Genomic DNA, 25,052 nt, shown 5'->3' on the forward strand with positions numbered 1-25,052 from the left:
TTCAGGTCCAATTCTGTAGCTGGTTCAAATGAGGTTTAATCATTGACAGTGGAGAAAAGAAATTTACAGTGTATCCATGAAGATCCGAGATGGATTTATACAGAACATGCGAGAGAACAAAAGGGAAGGCGTCATGAGTGGATTTGCATTGAATCAACACATGTCTCTCTGCAGAGGAAGAGACATCTGTTGATATCTACAAGGTGTGACCGTTCTCGGGAGAGCTAGACGATATCACTACAGGTGTCACTCATCGGGCCTTGATCAATGTATTTGAGACAAATGTTACAGAGACAGTTCAGGAAGAGGGAAATATCAAAGAGTCTTTTCATCAAGACGGCAAGGGTTAACACAATGGAAAACAGCTCAGCAGGACATTTGATGTTTAGAGAGAAAGGAACATTATACCAAAACCAAATAAGAATTGTAAGGTAACACATTTTCTTCTACAATTCCCCATTTTGTCCTATAGGACAACACTAAATACACAAGAAAATGTAATCAAGTGAAGTAAGAAAATTACAATACATCAATTCTACACAATTTGTCGAAAACATCATGAAATAATTCTTTAGGTACGTCGTGAGTAGTTCGTTGAATCATCATTTTAGTAGTCACCTTAGCTGTAATAATTTTACACATTGCTCTGATACAAGAAAAAATAATAAGTGTGATGGTCTAGGTTTTTGTTGCTCCTCTGTTTTCCCCCTCCCCTTTTGCTTTCTGTTTCAGGTCGGGGCAGGAGGCGTGGTATGTTTCCCAGACTGAGATCAGACACACCTGGCTAGCATCTCAAGCAATCACCACACCTCCATTTAAACCCTGTCATGACTTCACCATGTTGCCAGATGATTACGTTCCCGTCCTGCGTGAGCTCTGCCAGTTTTTTGTCACCCACTCACTCATCGCGACAGCCTGCCTGCCTCCTGCCTCTGCCCTCCGGTTTTTTGGAGTAGGGTGTTGTGTGTTTTTTGTGCTAAGAGGAATAAAAACTTTGAACTTGCTCTCATCAACGGTCTCCTGCATTTTCTGTTCCAAATTCCGGCCCATAACAGAATCATCTGGCCATGACGGACCCTGCAGAGACCGAGCAAATAAAACAAGTTTTATCGTCTCAAGGTGTGCTCATCGGCCAACACGACGCCACGCTAAGAAAAGTCATGGAGGCTCTTCAGCAGCTCACTGCCAGTGTGACACAGCTCGATGGCCGGCTGGACCATGTGGCAACCCAGCTCTCCAGCCTCACGACCACTGGCAGTTCCCCACCCCCACCACCTGCCGGTGCACCTGGCTCTCCATCTCTCCAGCCCCGTGAGCCTTTCATCCCTATCCCTGCCAGGTATACCGGTCACCTAGGGACATGCTCCCAGTTCCTACACCAGTGCTCCCTAGTGTTCAGTCAGCAACCAGCTACCTATGCTACAGACCACTCTAAGATAGCCTTTATAATGAGTCTCTTGTCTGATAAAGCCTCCGCCTGGTCACTAGCCATTTCACAAAGCAACCCCTCTCTGTCTTCAGATTTCAAAGCATTCACGTCAGAGATGTTAAGAGTTTTCGATCACCCCGTTAAGGGTAAAGAAGCAGTCAGCCAGTTATTGTCATTGAGCCAGGGCAGAAACTCAGTCTCCCAGTATGCTCTAGACTTCCGTATTTTAGCTGCTGAGTGTGGATGGGATCAGGCGGCCCTACAGGGTGTATTTTTAAAGGGGTTGTCGGAGGAAATGAAGGATGAGCTAGCCGCTAGGGATGAAACCACGTCCCTAGAAGAACTCATTAAGTTAGCCACCCGACTAGATAATAGACTCAGGGAGAGACAAAGGGAGAAGGCTGAGGGGCGGAGATCCAGGTTCCCCTCCTCTGCCACCAGTCCTCACCAGCAGTGTCCGACCTCCTTGAGAGCCTCCAGCGGTCGCCCAGAGGAAGCCGCACCACCACCAGTCGACGTTGAGGAGCCCATGCAGCTGGGACGAGCCAGACTGACTCCGGCAGAGAGACAACGACGTTTCCGCCAAGGGTTATGCTTCTACTGTGGCCAGGAAGGACATCCCCTGGCCAAGTGTCCAGTTCTGCCAAAAGGGGAGGCTCATCAGCTAGCAGGGGGGCGCTGGTGAGCCACACTTCCTCCACCTCAACCCCCCCAAGAAGCAAAAGGGTCCAGTTTCAAGGTATGCTACGCTGGTCACAGGGCACCCTGCCAGTTCAAGTTCTAATAGACTCAGGTGCTGATGATAGCTTCATTGACTATGAACTTGTTAGCCAGGCTAATATCCCCACTATAGCTCTTTCCGAACCCCAGGAGGTCTTGGCACTTGATGGAAAACAGTTAGCCAGAGTTACTCACCGGACTGAACCCATTTCTCTGACTCTCTCTGGTAACCACCACGAGCTAATAGAACTTTTTGTCATTTCCTCACCCATGTCCGCTGTTGTAGTAGGGCTACCTTGGCTCAAGATACACAATCCACTTGTTGACTGGTCCACTGCTTCCATAGTTAACTGGAGTGTTTCTTGCCATGCTAACTGTCTTCGTTCAGCCATACCCACCAGCGCTTCCACCTCTCGGAGCCCTTCAGAGGCGATAGATCTATCAGCGGTCCCAAGTGAGTATCATGACCTCAAGCAGGTATTCAGCAAAGACAAGGCGCTCTCACTACCTCCACATAGACCTTATGACTGTGCAATTGATCTACTTCCCGGTTCTCCTCTCCCTTCTAAAAATCTCTATAACCTCTCCAGGCCAGAGAAAGAAGCCATGGCGGCATATATCCAGGACTCCCTGTCTAATGGCCTCATTCTCCCGTCATCGTCACCCCTAGGGGCTGGGTCCTTCTTCGTTGAGAAGAAGGATGGGTCACTGTGCCCATGTATAGACTATACAGGTCTGAACGAAATCACCATTAAGAACAAGTATCCCCTTCCACTTATCGACTCAGCGTTCACTCCCCTCCATGACTCTGTGATTTTCACCAAACTGGACTTGAGGAACGCATACCACTTGGTGAGAATAAGGGAGGGGGATGAGTGGAAGACTGCTTTTAATACTCATCTTGGCCACTTTGAGTATCAGGTAATGCCTTTTGGGCTAACTAATGCACCAGCTGTGTTTCAGGCCTTGATTAATGATGTTCTCCGAGATATGTTGAATAGATTTGTTTTTGTTTATCTTGATGACATTTTGATTTTCTCAAAGAGTGTAAAGGAACATGTGTTGCATGTCAGATCTGTGTTGCAGAGGCTGATGGAGAACAAGCTTTATGTTAAAGCGGAAAAATGTGAGTTCAGTGTTTCGACTGTTTCTTTCCTGGGTTTTATCATTGAGCGAGCCCAGTTAAAGCCTGACCCAGCCAAGATCAAGGCCGTCGTAGATTGGCGGGTTCCCACCACTCGCAAAGACCTGCAGAGGTTTTTAGGATTTGCCATTTCTACAGACGATTTATTAAGAACTACAGCAGGTTGGCAGCCCCACTCACCCAGCTAACTTCAATTAAGAGGGATTTTGTGTGGTCCTCAGCAGCACAGGCTGCATTTAACATAGTGCCCCGGTTCTAGCGCATCCTGATCCAGACCTGCAGTTCATTGTGGAGGTTGATGCCTCAGACTCCGGAGTGGGTGCCATACTCTCCCAGCGATCATCTCTCGACCACAAAATCCACCCCTGTGCCTTTTTCTCCAGACGCCTCTCTCCAGCGGAGCAGAATTATGATGTTGGAAACCGGGAGCTGCTAGCAGTCGTGTTGGCCCTGAAGGAATGGAGACACTGGCTTGAAGGTGCGGTTGTTACATGCTCCCTGTCTGCTGGCCAGGATGTGTCAACATGGCTGGTGATTGGCTTGCCAGCCAGGTGATAGCAGTCTGGCTGATTGGCTGATTGAGATTGCATAATATAAAGGCAGAGGTGTATGCTGTCTTAGTTGATCAGGGTCTCTTGCCACACGTTGAGAGTACCCCTAAGAATCCTGAGCAGTCAGGTCAATCTGTGGATGATGTGGTCAGGCTTAAAGAGTTGGAGGTTGAGCTGCAGCGACTGTCCTTAAAGGAGAAAGAGCTTCAGCTGCATAATGAACTGGAGACTAAAAAGCTTGAGTTTCGCATGCGCGAGTTAGAGCTTGGTGTGGCATCTCAAGCTGCCAAAAAGTCCACAGATTTTGACTTAAGTAAAAACATCCGCTTAGTTCCTCCCTTTAATGAGAAGGAAGTCGACCAATATTTTTATCTTGTTTGAACGGGTGGCTTCTACGCTGAATTGGCCAAAAAAAATGTGGACCCTGTTGTTACAGAGTGTGTTGACCGGTAAAGCGCAGAAAGTGTACTCGTTACTTCCGGCGGATGACTGTCAAGATTTTGACAAAGTGAAAGCTTCGGTTCTTAAGGCGTATGAACTGGTACCGGAAGCCTATCGCCAGAAGTTCTGTAAATTGAGGAAGCCCGAAAACCAGACATATATGGAATTTGCTCGTGAGAAGGAGACCTTGTTTGATCGCTGGTGCACGGCTACTGGGGCAGCAAATTTTGAGCAGTTAAAACAGTTAGTGCTGATGGAAGAGTTTAAAAACTGTCTGCCGGAGATTGTATCAACATACTTAAGCGAACATAAAGCTGTTGATATCTTCAAAGCTGCTGTTTTAGTGGACGAATATGGTCTAACACACAAGGCTGTGCTTGATAAACCTGAGGTCGGTGGGAGGAAATGGACTGTAGAGCCTGATGGTAGATCTGAGAGGAACCATGAGAAAGGGACAGATGAGGTAATGTGCTACTATTGTAAAAACACGGGTCATATTGTGGCAAGCTGTCCAGTGTTAAAAAAACGAAATACAAAACCAGTAGCTTTGGTAAACAAACTAGGACAAGGGCAGGATTTACCTGTGGGGTCTGGGTCCAGTGACTTGGGGAGTTTTGGTCCATTTGTCATGGATGGGGTTGTCTCATTGCCAGCATTACCTCGTTTCCCATTCCAACAAACCGAACTGAGCTTCGCTGTTATTTAGCGATGGTTGGTTATTATCGGGGCTTCTGTAAAAAATGTTCTGCTGTGGCCTCCCCTTTGACTGACCTATTGAGTCCGAAGGTGAGATTCAAGTGGTCTGAAGCTTGTCAGTCAGCGTTCGAGCAGACAAAGAGCCTCCTAGTGGCTGCACCAGTCCTTTCCGCACCTAGATATGACATGCCATTTAGGTTAGCTGTCAATGCCAGTGACACCGGTGTGGGTGCTGTCCTCCTCCAAGAGGATTCCGATGGGGTTGAGCACCCGGTCTCTTACTTCTCAAAGAAGCTAAACTGTCACCAAAAGTGGTATTCCACAATCGAAAAGGAAACACTGGCACTAGTTATGGCATTTGAACATTTGAACAAGTTTATATCGGCTCCTCTAATGTTCCAGTGATTGTCTATACAGATCATAACCCCCTTGTGTTCCTGCATAGAATGCGTAACAAAAACAGGCGCTTAATGAGTTGGAGTTTGCGCGTGCTGGGTTTTAATGTGGTCGTCAGGCACATCCGTGGCAGGGATAATGTCGCGTGTATAGTCTGCTTATTACTGAACACTGTTTCCTGAGATGACTGTATATTTGTGGTAATAAGTTTTTTTTCTCTTTCTCTCTCAGGACTAGGTTCAGTATCTAAGTGTGGGGATGTTACATGCTCCCTGTCTGCTGGCCAGGATGTGTCAACGTGGCTGGTGATTGGCTTGCCAGCCAGGTGATAGCAGTCTGGCTGATTGGCTGATTGAGAAGAGTCAATAAGAGGGGGTAGGGCACTAGGCTCTGGTCTCTCTCTCTCACCTGGCTCTCTGCATGCCACTGGACCAGCAGTGCTGTCAGTCAGCCGGGAGGCTGGCTGGGGTATTATGTCTTTGATTTATGTTATTCTGATGGGTGCGGTAGTTCAGTTCTCGTGGCTTTATTTCAGTTAGGATTAGTTGTTTTGGTGGGTTAGGGTAGAGGGTAAACCCCAGGTCCGACGGCCCTGGTGGGTTGGTCTGGGAGTCTGCTCTTCTTATGCTTATTTTGGCCGACCCATCAGTTTGTTTGCTTTGTTTGATGATTAAGTTAATAAAATTCACCTTCCTTTGAACCATAACTTGTTGTTTTGTCTTATGTTAGACCTCTCTTACAGGGGGTCGTAACAGCGGTACACCCATTCATTGTGTGGACTGATCATAAAAATCTGGCATATTTACGCTCTGCTCGTAGGCTAAACCCTCGTCAGGCACGGTGGGCACTCTTCCTGGGAAGATTTAACTTCACCCTTACCTACCGCCCTGGTTCCCGAAACACCAAGCCTGATGCCTTGTCCCGCCAGTTCTCATCCCCAGGTGAGGAGGCCCCTATGGAGACCATTGTCCCACCTTCTTGTGTGGTTGGAGTGGCCAGGTGGGAGATCGAGCAGCTAGTTCAGGAAGCCCTCCAGGGTCAGGCCATCCCTGAGCACTGCCCGAGAGGCCGGCTCTTCGTTCCGCCCCCAGTGAGGTCACCAGTGCTCCATTGGTGTCATTCGTCCAAGTTGGCCTGCCATCCTGGTAACCATAGGACCCTGGCTCTGCTTCAGCAGAGATTTTGGTGGCCATCCATGTCTGCTGACACCCGAGAGTTTGTCTCAGCCTGCTCCATCTGTGCTCGAAGCAAGTCGTCCCACCGTGCTCCTGCTGGTCTCCTCCGTCCCCTGCCCGTACCTCATCGCCCCTGGTCGCATGTTGCTGTGGACTTCATTACTGGCTTACCCCCTTCAGAAGGAAATACGGTGATACTTACCATAGTTGATCGTTTCTCTAAATCAGTCCATTTTGTACCTCTGCCTAAACTTCCCTCTGCCTTGGAAACTGCTAACCTTCTTGTGCTCCATTTGTTCCGTCTCCACGGTATCCCCCAAGACATTGTTTCTGACCGGGGCCCCCAGTTTCCCGAGTCTGGAAAGCATTCTGTCATGCCCTGGGGGCGTCAGCCAGCCTCTCGTCCGGTTACCACCCACAGACCAATGGCCAGACGGAGCGAGCAAACCAGGACCTGGGGGCATCCCTATGATGTGTGGCTTCTCGTCTCCCAGCCTCTTGGTCCACTCACCTGCCTTGGGTCGAATACGCCCACAACTCCCTGGTCAGCACTGCCACAGGTATGTCCCCGTTCATGGTCTCCAAGGGTTATCAACCTCCTCTGTTCCCAAGCCAGGAGTCTGAAGTTGCAGTCCCCTCAGTCCAAGCCCATCTACGCCGTGCCCGCCGAGTCTGGCAAGAAGCTCGAGCAGCTTTGACACGAACGGCAACTCGGAACCAGCGATTGGCAGATCGACATCGGACCCCTGCTCCTGATTACCAGGTTGGGCAAGAGGTTTGGCTCTCGTCACGTGAACTCCCTCTTCAGATAGATTCACGCAAGCTAGCTCCCAGGTACATCGGGCCATACATCATTGAACGAATTATTAACCCTAGTGTCGTAAGGCTTAAGCTCCCCCCTGCTTTGAAAGTCCATCCTGCCTTCCATGTGTCTCTGCTCAAACCTGTCGTGAAGAGCCCACTGAGCCCCCCAGTCGAGCCCCCTCCGCCCCCACAGCTCATCGAGGGTCATCCGGCATTCACAGTCCGCCGCCTACTGGATGTGCGAAGGCGGGGCCGAGGTTTCCAGTACCTCGTTGACTGGGAGGGGTACGGCCCGGAGGAGAGGTCTTGGGTCAGCAAGGCCCTCCTCTTGGATCCGGGACTGCTCGCTGACATCTACCGGGAATTCCCAGACAGGCCTGGGAGGCCGCCAGGTGGCGTCCATTGAGGGGGGGGGGGGGGGGGTACTGTGATGGTCTAGGTTTTTGTTGCTCCTCTGTTTTCCCCCTCCCCTTTTGCTTTCTGTTTCAGGTCGGGGCAGGAGGCGTGGCTTGTTTCCCAGACTGAGATCAGACACACCTGGCTAGCATCTCAAGCAATCACCACACCTCCATTTAAACCCTGTCATGACTTCACCATGTTGCCAGATGATTACGTTCCCGTCCTGCGTGAGCTCTGCCAGTTTTTTGTCACCCGCTCACTCATCGCGACAGCCTGCCTGCCTCCTGCCTCTGCCCTCCGGTTTTTTGGAGTAGGGTGTTGTGTGTTTTTTGTGCTAAGAGGAATAAAAACTTTGAACTTGCTCTCATCAACGGTCTCCTGCATTTTCTGGTCCAAATCCCGGCCCATAACAATAAGGGGTAATAAAAAAAACAGATTATTCCAACATAACAACAAAAACATCTATTCTATATTCGTTTCCAATCATTCTTAAGTTTTAAGTATTGTGTTGAATGCGTGCAATGATAATCTGTCACATAAGTACAACATTCAACACAAATCACTGCACAAGTGTCACCCTGAGATGCTAAAAAGATTGTCTAAAGCTTTAGGCAGGAGGCGTAGACGAGGTTGAAGTCCAAATTATTAAAGTCCTTGCTGGTCATGGAGGAAAGCACGAAGTGACAATTTGAAATTCATGTCATGTCCACTTCCGGTGCCTTTAATACACAATTCTAATGGTCCTGGAACTACACTAAGAGGGATGGTAGCAGGGGCATCCATGCACGCCTGACACTTGTTTATGGATATTTTGCAGGATAAAGTTCTAATTTCAGGTGAAAACTGGAGAAAGTTCATGGGTGTGAGATGTGTGTATTCCGGTGAAGTATATGGCACATGTCACATTCGGAAATGGGCAGAGTCATCAGTGGGAAGAGTTCATCGGTATTATGTGGGATGAATCCACGTGTGTAACCGTTATGGTTAGAATTGGAGCTGTGATAAGCTACCATTCTAGTCAGGTTGATATAGGTGTTTGTGGAAATCATTTGGTCGTGTGTGGAGATTGTATTTGGTCCAGTTTCCCGTTTCTGACGAAGGCTGGAGACTGCATTCGAGGAGGGATGAGCTAACCCTGATTTGCTTCTTTCTGGTGGCTCCATAGCTGCAGTATTAAGAAGGAGATCTTCCAAAGCAACTTTCTGTCCCCATTGCTTAATACTGGTACTGCAAAGGAGCCACAGAAGTGATAATCCGGTCACAAGCAGCAGCCATGTTGGTGTCGTTCATCAGCATCTGGTCAGAACAGCACCGTTCCTGGTTGTTCTCCTGCTGGGCTGTTGATCTTCACTGGTGTGAAGAGTGGATCCATGTGGGGTGTCACACACTTCATGACAGTGTTGTTGGTCAGCAGTATTTGAGATGGACCGGTCCACCTGGGCTGGAGAGCGTTCCTTCGCTTGAACTGCTTCAGGGTTGAAATCACCAGGCTGGAGGTTGTGACAGTCCCCGTCAGTGGGAGGCGTCTGGGCTGCGATCACCTGTTAGTGCAGAGCTTAGACAGAAGAACACAGTTCCTTGCAGAGTTCTCGTGTGATAGAGGAGTTGAAATGGGTGCCGTAGTCGCTGTTAATCCAGCGTGGGATCCCAAACAGGCAGACAATGTCTCTGAGGAGCAGGGTAGTCACTGTTGTGGTGCCTGCTTTTCTGTTTGCAAAAACTTCAGTCTATGTTGAAAACATATGATTAAAAAAACAATAACAATAACGTGAACATATGACTTTGTATAAAGTCAATCAGCATATTTACAAAAGAGTCCTCACGGGGGGAATGCGCTTCTTGGTTTGTGTTGACAAAATTGTTTGAATTTAGGGACGTAACAGGAGCAATGTAAATCTGCTTATTGCAGCAACCATTCCCCATTTGCTCCTGTGAGTCACACCATGTGTCACACAAACAAGTTGAGGAAGCAGGAAATGTGTGGCTAATGCGCGGCCGTCGCAGGAGCTCCACAATTCATAAAACAACACAACCAGGCAGAGAGCTCAGAGGTGTCGGGGGCAGCTTGTAACGTAGCCACGTTAAAGCAAAGAGCTCAGCTTGTGGGGCTGAGCATGGGGGGTGGGTGAGATTCTAGGATCTCAAATAGGGGACCAATTGCATAACCTGAGTCAAGTGTAGGGCTCTCTGATTCCCACAATGCACATAGACTAAAACGCAGAATCTGACAAGAATACCTGTAAAACGTGGAATTTCGTGGAATTTGTCAAAATCTGAAAATCAATGTTTTCTCGAACATTATAAGAGTTTGTTACCATACCTAAGCTGAAAGAAAAGGGAAAGGGGGGGGGGGGATTAAACGTTGTGTAATCAACGGGAACACCGCCTCATCCAGCATGTCTGAAAAGTGAAACATAAATAGCAGCGAGTGGATTGACAGATACGCTGATTTTAGACACAGCGAAAGTCAGGGGCAGGGGACTGCTAGAAATGTCTTTATTTTGATATATCACCTACACGATTAGACACTGTTTGATGAAAAAATGCTATAAAATTGTAAAATACTGAATTTCTATAAATGAAAACGGAAAACAGAATTTCAAAAATAAAAACGGAAGAAAAAATGGAAAACAGAAAGCATGGAATTTAGGAAAAAAACAATAAAATGGAAAATAAAAAAATTTGAAAAATTAAACTGGAAAAAAGAATTTAGAAAAATTAAACAGAAACTGGGATTTAGAAAAATTAAACAGAAACCGGGATTTCGACAAATTAAAACGGGAAGTACGGAATTTGGGAAAAATTAAATGGGAAAACATGGAATTTAGAAAAAATAAAAATGGAAATCAGAAATTAGAAAATTAAAACGGAGAGTACGAAATTCTGGAAAAATAAAAGGAATCTTGAAAAATTAAGACGGATTTCATAGGGTTCTAGTCAAGTGCTCCAGTGGGAGAGCGGTATGAGCTACCATCTACAAACAAATTAACTCAGGTTTTGCAAGTGGTGTGTCTAGTGGTTCGGGACGGGGTGAGCATAATGATCAACTAAGATCAACTTTCACAACTATATGGCTTGCCATCAATTAGGGAAGGAAGGAGGGAAACAGAGTTAAGAGGTGATCAGCGCTCAATAGTAAGGTTAGGTTTGGAAAGAAGGGTGAACTCATAACAAGTCTGTCTAGAGGAGGAAAAATGTTGCGTTTCAGAGCGGAAGACAACATGGGAGACAGAGTGGGGGCAAATAGTGTTTAGTGGAGATCTCAGTAGCATGGAGGAGGTAGTTTCCACAGCGTGACTGAAATAAAAAAATACAGTGATCTGAGATGAACAGAACAGGAGGAGAGGATAGTGGTTGGATCTGGAACTACAGAAAAAATAGGGTTAACACATCATTAACTGCACTGAGGTCTTATAACTTGTCTTATTTTTTATTTTTTTTTGTATGGGCAAAATGGGAGTGTTACAGAGGCTGGAGGTAGCTATTATTATGCCTTGTTCTAACAGGGACTCTATCACAGGTGCAATTCCAAGTTCTGTGTCGGGTTTAAGGGGATACTGGCGTTTCTTTGGGAGTGGTTTATCTGGGTTGACATTATTTTTTACACTAGAAGCAAAAAGAATCCGTCCCACATCATTAGGGTGGGAGGAACACAAAGCAGGAGGGATCTGTGGGAGAAGATGGAAGGAGGTTGTAGATTGAGAAATAGGCTGGGGGGGCTAGGTGTGGTTCTGTCTGTGACAGAGTTGAAAAGATAACAGGTTGTGGGTCAAAAGAGACACACAGGATGTACCCCAAAGAGCCAACCTTGTACAGTGGGTGACTGGCTACAGTATCACAAAATGTTTTGTCATTACAACATTGGAATAACTTTACCATCTTGCCCAGCTCCAAGGTGTCGTATTTGTTAGCAGTAGCTACTGCGATATGGGGAACACCGTCATCCTTCTGAAAAATAGGTTGTTGAGTGAGAGATAGTTTTACATTGAGTGCAATCCCTCCATGACCAAAATATATATATCATTATCATGCAAGAGGGAGGTTGCTCTTTCATCTTGCTCAGCTTTTTGAGTATACTCAGAATTTGGAACTGCATCGTGATGAGCTAGACAATGGAGTGAGGGAAACCAGAGCAAAGAGTTAGATATTTCAGAAATCAGCCAAGAAAGGAAAGGAGAAGTGGGTTGTTTGGTTATATGATTATAGATTGTTTGAAGTTTTAAAGAAAGTTGAGGAGAGGGCAACTGCCAAGCATAGGTCACTGATCGGGAAACCTGTTGTAGCATAGAAAACACAGTATTAACATTAGCATCAGGTACCTCAAGATATACCCCATAAGGGGTGCATTAATGGTGCAGCCAAATTGACATAATAAATCACAACCCAGTAAGTTCAGAGGGGTATCAGTAGCCATTTGAAAGGCATGTTCTCTAGATAGGGGGCCTAATTCCACTGTCATTGGAGCACTTACTGGGTTTTGTTTAGTGATGCCAGAGACGCCTACTGTGTTTACAACCTCAGAGGACAATTCAACGTTTCAAGTTTCAATTCAAGTCTTTAGGATTGATGGCAAGTCATATAATTCAGTTAATTTATCCCTCTTTTTTTTTTTTTTTTTTTTTTTTTAGAAGAGAGAAAAAATAAAAGAAAAATGTACAAGCGGAAATAATAATGAAACACTAATAAAAAATAAGATGAAATAAAAATTAAAACCAACATAATTATTAACGAGAAATTTAAAATGAAAATAATACATTTGAAAAAAAAAAAAAAAAACTAATATTAACAAAAGGTAAAAATGAATTCATATAGACAAAAAAAACCCCAAAAAACAGCAAACTAGTTAAGATAAACAATAACACTTAAAGGACAAGGTACTAACAGTATGCGAAACCTGAAGTAATAAAATAGAAAAATAATTTATTTGCAAAAAGACTAAAATAGCAACAGGTAGGTTGCTGAAAATGCATTAAAACAGACAGACAACCAACTAGTTACAGAAGCAATACTGCTAAACAGTGTTGTGCCTGAACCTGTTTTGAACGATAGTTCTTGAACTCGTTCATATTTTGGGCGAACGTGAACTGAACGTACTGTATTCCTGCCTGATGAACGCTACTGTGAATGCGTTCATCCTGGTGTCTGTGAACGCTCTCTCAGTTTAACTCCGTTCAATAGGGTGGCAGATTTGTATAGAGCATTCCAGGCAAAAACCAAGCAAAAATTAAAAAAAAAAATAATAAAGATAAAAATGAAATACAGTGAAAATAAAAATACAATTGAAACAAAAAATATTATAAAATGATTAACGAGAAAATAATAATAGTGTAGTGACCTACAAGGGAGTTAAGGGGCATTAGTGGGAGACATTCACCCGGTTACCTGCGCCTTTAAGAGAGAGGGCGGGTGGAGGAAGTAGGGAGTCTGTTGCCGGCACACATGGCCCCTGGCGGGATGTGTAATGTTTGTAGCCGTCTTTTTGGTGCAAAGTAAACCAACTCAACCTGCCTTCGTCTCCTGGTGTCGTTGTTTACCGCACTTCCACAATAGTACTAAATATTGAGAACAGTATTTTGACAGAAAAAATAAAAGGGGGCAAATTAATTGATACAGAAACAACCGGCTCAAAAGAAATGATAATACTAGAAGGATAAGGTACAGTATTACTTATGAGAAACAAGAAATCATAAAATTTAAAAAATGAAATATTTACAAAAAAATGCTAAAATAATAGAATGTAGGTAGGGTGAAGTGAATTAAAAAAAATAAACGAATCAACAGGCTAAAGAGAAGCCAGAATACTAAAAGAACCAACAATTTAACTATAGAAAAGAACAAAAGAGTAAATAACAAAGGGCAGGGTGGGGGAAACTAATTAAAACAGACAGAGAAACCAACTAATTAGAGAAGGGATGAAGGGCAAGTTACTAACAGTCTTGAGTAACAAGAAATAAAAAAATAGAATGTAACGTTTTTAAAAAGAAAACTAAAGTAGGTTGGGGAAAATTAATCAAAACTGACACACAACCCAACTAGCTAAAGAAGTGATACTACACAGTGAAGAAAAATTTGTATTTACATGAAAATAAAGTGCTCTCAGCCACGTGGTTTATCGCAAAACAGCAGTCGTGAATCACAGTGAACAAAAGGGTTATTAAGTAACGGATAAGGAACTAAAGCTGGAATGTTGTGTTCAATTGTAACCTCCTGAACAACTACTCAATTCTAGCAATAATTTCTTATAGTAAGAAAACAACATATTTATGGCCGCAGCGGGCCTTAAATCACAGCAAAACACAAATACACAACATTGACAAACAAGACGTTACAATGAGCTCATACAACTGTCAAACCGGTTATACACACTTCATTCATTCAATATAACAATCTTTTACAACGAGAACCACTGAAATCCATAAGATTACAGAGAGTTTCACCATGCAAATCGTCAGTATATTTCCAAGTAGGGATTACGATGACATGAGCGGCGGTCTGGCTACCCCTACTACAATGTCATCCACCTCGCATAACAATCTCTCATATAGAAAAATCCTCAATCACAAAGAATTCCACTATATAAACCGTCATTATACTACCAATAGGATTTAGGACAATATGAGCGGCGGACTGGCTACCCCACTTAAATATCGTCGACCTCACATAACAATCTCTCACATAGAGAAACACTCAGACCCATAAGGTCACGGAGAATTCCACCATGCAAACTGTCATTATGCTACCAATAGGATTTAGGACAATATGAGCGGCGGACTGGCTACCCCACTTAACTATCGTCGACCTCACATAACAATCTCTCACATAGAGAAACACTCAGACCCATAAGATCACGGAGAATTCCACCATGCAAACTGTCATTATGCTACCAAGTTTAGGAATTATGACAATATAGTGTCAGACTGATTCACTCCACTAAAATTGTCTACCTCACATAACAATCCTTCACATAGAGAAACACTCAGACCCATAAGGTCATGGAGAATTCCACCATGCAACCCGTCATTATGCTACCAATAGGATTTACGACAATATGTATGGAAGCCTGGTTACTCCATAATAATATCATCCACCTCATATAATAATCCGTTACACCGAGAAAAACTAAAACCCATAACGGGGCGTACCCACCAAACGCGATGAAACTTCATCGCGCGACAAGATTACATGTAAAGTCAATGCAAAGACGCGATTAGACGCTTCATCGCGCCGGGCGACGCGATGGACGCGATAGCGCGGCGCGATGGACGCGATGGACGCGATGGACGCGAAAAATCGCTTCATCGCTTCATCGCGCCATCGCTTCATCGCGCCATCGCGCCATCGCTCGAGTTGAAATAATTGAACTTTTGCGGCGAATTCGCGTGAAGACGCGCCGCGACAGCCTATCAGCGTTGAGATCGTCACCGACGTGCTATCGTACGGACTTTTTGCCGGCTTGCCGCTCCAAACTGGGCAACAGTCAGCCTGAAGTACCGCTGGAACCGGCCGTCGTCCAGGCGCAGCTCCTGCAGGAGACGGTGGAACTCGCCGAGCTCACGCCGCCTCCGTAGGGTAGCATGCACCCAGAACCGACGTCGGCGCCTAGCCCGCAGACGAAGCTGGGAACTTCTCCAGAGTAGATACAGTGCAGCGATGGTGGTTATCTCAGCCATGATCGACGAGAGAATGAAATGGCGGAAGAAATGTTGTTGTTTGGGCCGGCTCCTCGCGCGACGCGATGCCGCGATGAGGCGTTTTTTGGCATATTGGACCGGCGTCAAAACTGGAGCGTCTAGCGCGACGCGATTTCATTTGTCGCGCGATTGAATCGCGTTCATCGCGTTTGGTGGGTACGCCCCGTAAGGTCACGGAGAATTCCACCATGCAATCCGTTATTATACTACATAAGGCCTTTTTTTTTTTTTTTTTTTTTTAAACTCACCAGAACCGCCTGCAGTCAACCGCTGCTATTTGAACATTTAAATCGCGTTACCTGGGTCTATGGAAGATCCGGTCCTGAGACAGGGCATTGTGAATATCAGCAAAAGTTAGGAATTTTACAAGAGGCGTCCTTTACCCTTTGAATTTGGCGCTGATTGCTAATATTCAAAATCACTCTCTCCAGTCCAGACGTCCTCTAGCCCAGGGTTAGCGAGTTGCCGACAACGCTATATTGTAGAAGAAAACTCTTCAGGTCCAATTCTGTAGCTGGTTCAAATGAGGTTTAATCATTGACAGTGGAGAAAAGAAATTCACAGTGTATCCATGAAGATCCAGTCTGTCGAATGGCCTGGCCGAGATGGATTTATACAGAACATGCGAGAGAACAAAAGGGAAGGCGTCATGAGTGGATTTGCATTGAATCAACACATGTCTCTCTGCAGAGGAAGAGACATCTGTTGATATCTACAAGGTGTGACCGTTCTCGGGAGAGCTAGACGATGTCACTACAGGGGTCACTCATCGGGCCTTGATCAATGTATTTGAGACAAATGTTACAGAGACAGTTCAGGAAGAGGGAAAGATCAAAGAGTCTTTTCATCAAGACGGCAAGGGTTAACACAATGGAAAACAGCTCAGCAGGACATTTGATGTTTAGAGAGAAAGGAACATTATACCAAAACCAAATAAGAATTGTAAGGTAACACATTTTCTTCTACACAGGTGATGTTAACTTTTATCACTGCTGACATCAGCTGTTTACCCATTACTTCATTATTCTATTTCACCTCATCATTTGTCCTTAATTATCCCATCTGTCCCAACATTTTCGGTTGAGGTGCACACTTGCATGGCAGGAATTGATAGATATTTACACATCAATTGAAGCTCAGATATTTGGACTTCACACTGTCTACAACAAAATTCAAGATCAAAGGACATTTACAAATCACTGCTGTCTGCTACCTGTGTTTTACATACCAGAGCAACTTTTTCTGATTTTTTTTTCTTTTCTAAAAAACATTTTTTGATTTTAAGTGTTTTCAACAGTCCTTAAGTTTTTCTTGTGTAACCCTTTTACCACCGGCTCGTGTATTAAGGAACCCACCTTATGCTCTAAAGTGAAGCCTTAACCTTAATTCAATATTTTATGGTAAAAGAAACATCTCAAATAGCAATAACTGTCTAGGATAATATATGATTCTCACTCTCATCCATAAAGTTCAGAGGCTATAGGGAATACACTCCGACCAGTAAACTCTGATGTCATGCAGAATGCAATACTTCAAAGGAAAAACAATGCAATAATACAAACACAGGATATAAATTTTAGACAAATGTAGTCACAAGTATGCAGGAGAAACACATTCACCATTAATGAAAACAAAAAATAGAAACCCCGGGTAGTGATAGTTTGTCCCTCAGACTATCTAATTTTGAGTGCACTCTTAGTTTAGTTTCGTTGGCGCGCTTTAGTTGGAGCTCATGATGGAAACCTTTTATAACGGTACCTCCGTGTGTCGGTGAAATCAGCGGGACCCGGACGTAGCTGATGAATGGCACCTTCGTCGCGGTCGCAACCGCCTTCGTCCGCAGCAGCTCGCAGCGACGAAGTTCCGTCTCCCTCGGCAGCAGCGAAGCAGCCTTCGTCGCCGATACTCTCCTAGACGACCCGGCGAAGCTCCTCCCGTCCGCGCAGACGGTGTCTCCTTTCGACAATGACCGTGTCGTTAGCCTAGCTCCTGCTAGCTAACTTAGCCGAACTTGCTTTGTGTCCTCCAAACACAAACGCGGCAGGGAAAAGTCCAACTCCGCCACACAACGCGTTTTCCGATAACAGTTCACGGTCCGACGAGGAAACAAAACCACGACACTCATGAAACCCACAGTCCAACACCAAACAGTCCAATACTAACGCCTCAACGCCATTTCACGTTGCTCCTTCTTCTTGTTCTTCCCCCCACCCGGAAGTCCGTAGCTCTGAGGTCATGAACTCACACCCGTAAAGAACGTAATAAGAATTACTTTTTTAACTTCTTCTTAAAGCAGGGTGAGGAGCTCCGTCACACGGGGGGAGCTCGGAGTAGAGCCGCTGCTCCTCCACATCGAGAGGAGCCAGTTGAGGTGGCTCGGGCATCTGCATCGGATGCCCCCTGGACGCCTCCCTCGGGAGGTGTTCCAGGCATGCCCCACCGGGAGGAGACCCCGAGGAAGACCCAGGACACGCTGGAGTGACTATGTCACCCTGCTGGCCTGGGAACGCCTTGGGGTCCTCCCGGAGGAGCTGGGGGAAGTGTCTGGGGAGAGGGAAGTCTGGGCGTCCCTGCTCAGGCAGCTGCCCCCGCGACCCGGTCCCGGATAAGCGGAAGATAATGGATGGATGGATGGAACTTCTTCTTAAAGCATTCAAACCCATGAAATTATATTTTTAATATCACCCATTTTAAACATAAATCATTTATATCAAATTATTATTTATGTAACTTTTAACCTCACCATTACGACTGCTGTTTTATCTGTAACTTATTCCCATGAAAACAATGAAATAAATACATCTGATATTTATCAGAGTATTACACTCTCCCCCCACCAAAATAAAAGCATGCCGTCATGACTTTGTATCATTTGAACCATAAACAATCATGGCACATCTGGTGAGTGGAACACAGTAAAACACAGGATAAAGCAATGACAGGTGTACCTATCCACTTGTAAATACAAGCCACATATTACACAATAGTGGCTGCTATGATACTCGGACAACCTGGGGTGTCATAAGTTAACTTTAAAGGGGCCCTCTTTAGTCTCTGAGGTCTGGTCTTAGCGCCAAAGTCAGCGTCGGTCTCAAAGTCGAGGTCAGTGTCTTCATGTTGTAAGGGAATGTCTTCAGTCAGTGTTTTGTCTCTTTCAGTCTCTTCATGGTTCTCACATGTCTCTTGTAGTTTGGAGTCTGTTTTCTCAGTAGGCTGACCAGTCAAGTCACTTAAGGAAATACCCAAGTCCAGACTGAATGGTTCCAATGTATCATCATCCATGTTGTTCGTCAGAGGTTCAATAGTTGAATCATACCACAATCCATAGTCCTCATCTTCTGAGTCTGTGTACTCGTTTACAACAAAATCACTGGGTCTAACCTCTCCTCCTTCAGAGTCTTTATCTGGCATTTTCTGTGATGTCTTTTCCTTTTCAGGCTTATCTGTGCGTTCTTTCTGTCTTCTCCGTCGAAGAACTCTCCTTGTAGGTGTAAGATCTGTATTAGATACAGGATTTGGACATATCCTCTTCCCGAGAGGCAGGAGGTGATTTCGATGGAGGATCTTGATTTGTCCATCGCCATCTTCAGGTTTCAACCGGAACACTGGTAGGTTTGGCATCTGGCTTTCAACAACATATGGGTTTGATGCCCAACGATCGGCCAGTTTATGCTTCCCTTGTAATCCAAGGTTCCGTAGCAAGACTCTGTCTCCCGGCAACAACTGTGAAAATCTGATTCTCTTGTCATACCGCTGTTTATTGTTATCATTTTGCTTAGCAGCAATGGACTCTGCTAGTTCATAGGCAGCTTTCAACTCCTTCCTCATGTCAAAAACATACTTGAGGTAAGTTTTCGGTTGTGTACCATCACTGGAAGTCTCAAAACATAGATCTACAGGTAATCTGGCTTCACGCCCAAACATAAGGAAATAGGGCAAAAATCCTGTAGCTTCATTTGGAGTGCAATTGTAGGCATGGACCAAATGTGCAATGTGCTGACTCCATTTCCTCTTCTTGTTTGGCTCCAGAGTTCCCAACATGTCCAACAATGTCCTATTAAACCTTTCGGGTTGGGGGTCCCCTTGAGGATGGTAGGGCGTCGTTCTTGATTTTTCAACTCCAAGTGAACTCAATACTTCGTGGACAAGGCGACTTTCAAAATCTCTCCCCTGATCACTGTGCATCCTCTTGGGCAATCCATAATGGACGAAATATTTCTCCAGTAACACTTTTGCCACTGTAGAGGCTTTTTGGTTCTTGGTTGTAAAAGCTTGAGCGTAGCGAGTGTAGTGATCAGTAACGACTAGGACATTCTCTGTGTTGCTCGAATCTGGTTCAATGGACAGAAAGTCCATACAGACAAGGCCCAATGGTCCATCACTTTGCAAATGAGATAATGGTGCAACTCTCTTGGGTAGAATCTTTCTTTTAATGCACCTCACACAAGACCTGCAATGCTCTTCAATTTCTGACTTCATCCGAGGCCAGTAGAAGCGATCTTTGATCAGGCCATATGTCTTGTCGAGGCCCAGATGACCCGAGTCATCATGCAGTGATTTCATTACAGTGTTTCTGTACTTGGCCGATAGTACTAACTGAGAACAGCGTGGTTTTCCTGGTGGACTTACAATACGATACATCACTCCCTTCTGCATCTTTAACCTATCCCATTCTCTCAACAGCAAAGAGCAAGCCTGATGTTTTGTCTTGTCATCTTGGTTGATATTGCCATTGTTCAGAGCTGACCACACTTGTCCTATGCCAGGGTCTTCCTGCTGAGCTGTTGACAACTCGGTGAGACTCAAAACAGGCATACTTTTGACGCTCAAAGAAGCCAGATTGCAATAAGCTTGTGGGATAGCTTGTGGAGAAATCCCCAAAAGGTCAATGGCTCTTCCAGACTGTGGGTTTCTCTGCTTCGTCACAGCAGACATCTGGCACATGGCTCTTACACCTGTTGCAGGGATGTCTTTCCACTCTGAATTTTGTATTGGACTGGGATGTGGGCGACGAGAAAGAGCATCTGCATCGATGTGTTGGGCTCCTGATCTGTATTTGAGACTGAAGTCGTAGGTAGACAGCGCAGCCAACCAACGGTGACCTGTCGCATCCAGCTTGGCAGACATCAGCACGTAGGTCAGTGTCGCGTCAGACTAGGTCTGCAGCGGTTTGTTTTGAATTCACAGGAAAAATGCACGGGAGAAGAATTAAAAAATAGAAAGCATAGGTGGTGTGTTAGCCGCGGTAAATGCGAGTTGATTAAGAGAAGCGCGAGTGTCAGCTGTCCGCGAGGGTCAGCTGTTCGCTGTTCTACTGATTAGGTTGTGCTGCAGATTCAGCTCTCAGGTGCTTATTTACCTGGTTGGCGTTTAGTCGGTAAGAGACACTGGTGAGAGTAACATGGAAATCCAACTGTGCTTGCTCTCAGTTTGGAAGAAGTGCTGTGCGGAAACGTAACACTGAAAATCGGAGAGGCTGCCAGTAAGCGCTTGTCTCGTTTGATTTGATTTATGGCGTATACGGTCGGCATGTTTAGAGCTTGGCGTTTGCACTGATTGTCACCATTGTAGTGTTTTAATGTTGGTTAAAAACGGAACGAAAAGCTTAATGGCCTGGGCACATTGCATCTGAGACTTTGCAGTCTATTAATTGTGGTTTTAGCGAAATGGCTGTAACTCTTTTAACCACGCATCTCCAGTCGGGCACGGGCGCTTCATATTTCATAGTGGGGTTGCTCATGTTCATTGAATTTGGGTAGTTTCTGGTCAATTTAATGTATACTCACTTTGTACGGATTACTATTTTTCTACAAATCTTAAATGAAATATTGCTAATATTTATTTTCCTAGTGTTGTAACATGGCAAATTTGGTAAATATTTATTGGAAGCATATTTGCACATTTCATTCATGTATTTGCATTTTGCACATTTATTGCATTTTGCACATTTATTTAAGTGGCAACTAACTACTGCTCTGTCTATCTTCATGTCTGTTTGTCTTAGGTTTTTTTACCTAAGGACCTAGAAACTAATAGGACTAAGAAGACAAAAGAAAGTGGTTCCTGGTGCTAACTGTTAACAATTGCAACCCTATGGACTTGTGCTCTGGATTCTAAATAAAAAGAAAGACCAAAAACGGAAACAACTGTTGTCTGTCCAATCCTTGAGTGAAACCCAGTGCCTTCAGAACTCCTTCAGTGTCACATCCTTTTCAAGTTGGGGAAAAAAAACACAGTGCTTAAAACCAACCAAACAAAACTGAAAAACTCACCAAAAACCAAAACGAAACCGTACAACTTGACAGTCAGAGGGTTGTTGTCCGTCCTCACCTCAAACTTGGTCCCGTACAGATAGTCATGTAGTTTATCTACTACTGCCCACTTCAGTGCCAAAAATTCGAATTTATGGGCTGGGTAATTCTTTTCTGAAGGAGTCAAACTTCGACTGACGAAAGCCACGGGTCTCAATCCTTCACCCTGATCTTGGTACAACACTCCCCCTAGCCCATCTCGGCTAGCGTCTACATGCAGCACATAGGGTAGCTGAGGGTTTGCAAAAGCTAACACAGGAGCTTGCGTGAGCCGTCGCTTCAGCTCCTCAAAGGCTGCTTCACATTTTTCATCCCACCGACTACCAAAAGGCTCTGAGGGGTTAAGGTAAGTGTTCTCCACTTTACCCTTGGATTTCTTTGCAGCTGGTGGGTAACCGGACAACAGTTGGTTCAACGGGTGAGCTACCTTGGAATAATCCTTCACGAAGCGCCTGTAATAACCACAGAATCCAAGATACGACCGCAAAGCAGTCACAGTGTTTGGTCTAGGCCATGTAGTTACAGCTTCGGTCTTCTTTGGATCAGTAGACACCCCATCTTGAGATATAATGTGTCCCACATAGGTTACTGATGGCTGGCAAAACTGGCATTTATCCAGCAATAACTTCAGTCCTTCATCTCTCAAGCGGTCAAGCACCTTTAACAACCTGGTCTCATGCTCCTCGAGCGTCGCTCCAAACACAATGAGATCATCGAGATAAACCAAGACTTCAAGCAAATTCATGTCTCCGACAGTCTGTTCCATTATCCGCCGAAATGTAGCAGGAGCCCCTGTCACTCCTTGTGGCATTCTTTCAAATTGGAAGAATCCAGCAGGGCAGATGAAAGCTGTCTTCTCTTTATCAGAGTCATTCATAGGAACTTGATAGTAACCACTGCGAAGGTCGAGCATGCTAAACCATTTACTTCCATTGAGACAGGCCAAAGCGTCCTCAATTCTTGGCACTGTGTATTGGTCTGGGACAGTGCGGCGGTTTAAAGTCTGAAATCCACACACATCCTTATTTTCCCATTTGTCTTCCTCACAACCACAATGGGTGAGGCATAAGGACTTTGTGACTCTGCAATGACACCAGCATTTTTTAGCTGCGCTAGATGCTGCCTCACTGCCTCCACCTCTGCAGGCGGCAGTCGACGAGACCTCTCACGAAATGGTTTGTCGTCTGTGGTTTTGTGGTGTGTTGGGTGCTTTTACTGCATCCCACATCAAACTCATGCAGAGGGGGGCGCTGCTGAGCCTGAATGGAGTAGGACGTGAGTTTGGGAGCTCCTGCCGATTTCGATAAAAATTGTTATTCTTCTGCGCTTTTAGGTTACTTTTTTCGTCCTGTCTTACACCGCAGTATTTTTTTGTTGAAAAGTTTTACTTTGGACTGCGTAAAATGTCTCGCAATACTCGCAATACTATCCAGACACATCTGAGGCCTGGTCTGCAAACCGCGACCCCACCCTCGAGTAGGCCGCCGACTCCTACAGGTGTCGCCCCAACGCAAGCTAATCCTGACATTGCTGCCCTCAAGCTCGAGTTGCTGACTTCGCTACGGAAAGACATTGCTGCTATTTTTAAGAAGGAACTCCAAGATACCCTCGGCGATGTTCTGTCTACTATCAAGCTCGACCTGCAAGCGGTGAAAACACAGCTGGCGAATGATAAAGCAGCTACCGATGCTACCGTGTCCGAGCTAAAAGGTACGGTCGGGGAGATGGAGTACGCGCTCACTGAGTGCTCAGATGACATCGCCGAGTTGAAAACTACTGTCAAGTCCCTCACTGCTAACGTAGCCAAGCTGGAAAATAAATGTGAAGATTTGGAATCCAGGTCACGGCGGAACAACGTTAGGATAGTGGGAGTACCGGAGGGTCCTGACACCTGCACCACGGCCGCTGTAGCCGCCTTGCTAATGGAAGCTTTTGGCCTGACAAAGGAGCCGCTTTTGGACTGGTCCCACCGGACCCTCCAACCCAAGCCCAAGCCCAGTGAGCGTCCACGAGCCATTGTATGCAGACTTCATTATCACAGATACTGTGTTGACATTTTACGCCGTGCTAGAGAGCTCCGACAAATTAAAGCCAGAGACCTGACCATTTCAGTCTTCCCTGACCACACGGCCAAGGTAGCCCGGGCTCGGGCTGCATTCAACGAGGTCAGGCGGCAACTTCGTGGCATTGACGGCGCTCGGTACGGCCTGTTTCATCCAGCGCGACTTCGCATCACATACAACGGTGTTGAGAAGGACTTCGTTTCAGCGGATGAAGCCAGCGACTACGTCAAAACCTTGATTTCTGGGTGAGCTCCAATAGCTCTACAGTCCTGTGTTGCATTATTGCTTAAAACATGTGGCCTTAACTCTATACTGCTGGGGCTTTGTTGCACTAACTAAATTAGTGTTACTATTGTTTGTTTATAGCAGGCAATTTTCCCCTCTTCCTTACAAATAAGGATCCCACATTTGAGTTTTTGCACTTCTGTTTAGATCAGTAGCCTATTATCTTATTTTTGCTCTATTGTTAATTTTATTTTTCTATTTTCATTTCATATTTACATTCTTATCCATCTGATCTGTGGAAATTTGATTTGTGCTACTAAGGTGAATTTTTATTTATTTATTTTTTGAATGCTCACCTTAAGATGAAACAATATTGTATTGTGAGTTTTTTTTTTTTTTTTTCTTGTTCTTTTGTTTATTCGTTTTTCATTACAACTCATGCGCATACTGTTAAACACAATTGAAGTCGGCGGGAGTTTTTTTTTCTCTCTTACTTCTACTTGCTCTGCTTAGTCTCCGGGTTGTTCTAACACTACTCTGGACAACTTTTGGTTATTGTGGGAAACACTGCTATCCCCTTTGTTCTGTTGTTATATGGGGACTTTGGGTGTATTCGTGTTTTGGGGTATTTTTGGGGGAGGGAGGGTTCCCACCTCAGCGACAATATGCATTTTTGTTGTTTTTTTTATTATTTAAATGGTTAATGGCAATATAGATCCCAGCATTGCTGGGTCAGGTACACCTCTCAGATTTATTACTTGGAATATCAGAGGTATGGGTAATCCCGTTAAGAGATCCAAAGTTTTTACTCATTTGAAACGTTTAAACTCTGATATAGTATTTTTACAGGAGACTCATCTTCGCATTAAAGATCACCATAGGTTACATTGCCCTTGGGTAAGTCAAGTCTTCCACTCAAATTTTAACTCAAAAGCGAGAGGGGTCGCTATTCTCATTAATAAAAAAGTTCAGTTCTCATCCACTGATGTGATTGCTGATAGGAACGG

At 45.1% G+C, this 25,052-nt stretch overlaps 1 protein-coding gene and 1 long non-coding RNA gene across 2 annotated transcripts in view; one reads left to right on the forward strand and one right to left on the reverse strand.

Annotated features, from left to right (window-relative positions):
• The window catches only part of LOC311020139, a 452,545-nt gene that overhangs the window by 68,143 nt on the left and 359,350 nt on the right, over positions 1-25,052 (reverse strand). The window lies entirely within an intron of this gene.
• The window catches only part of LOC311020420 (uncharacterized protein), a gene marked incomplete at both ends in the record, with an annotated part of 39,516 nt that overhangs the window by 1,043 nt on the left and 13,421 nt on the right, over positions 1-25,052 (forward strand). The gene's annotated exons all lie outside the window — the stretch shown is intronic.

This window comes from Eutrigla gurnardus (assembly GCF_963514095.1).
Source record: "Eutrigla gurnardus genome assembly, chromosome: 10".
In the NCBI taxonomy this organism is placed as follows: Eukaryota; Metazoa; Chordata; class Actinopteri; order Perciformes; family Triglidae; genus Eutrigla; species Eutrigla gurnardus.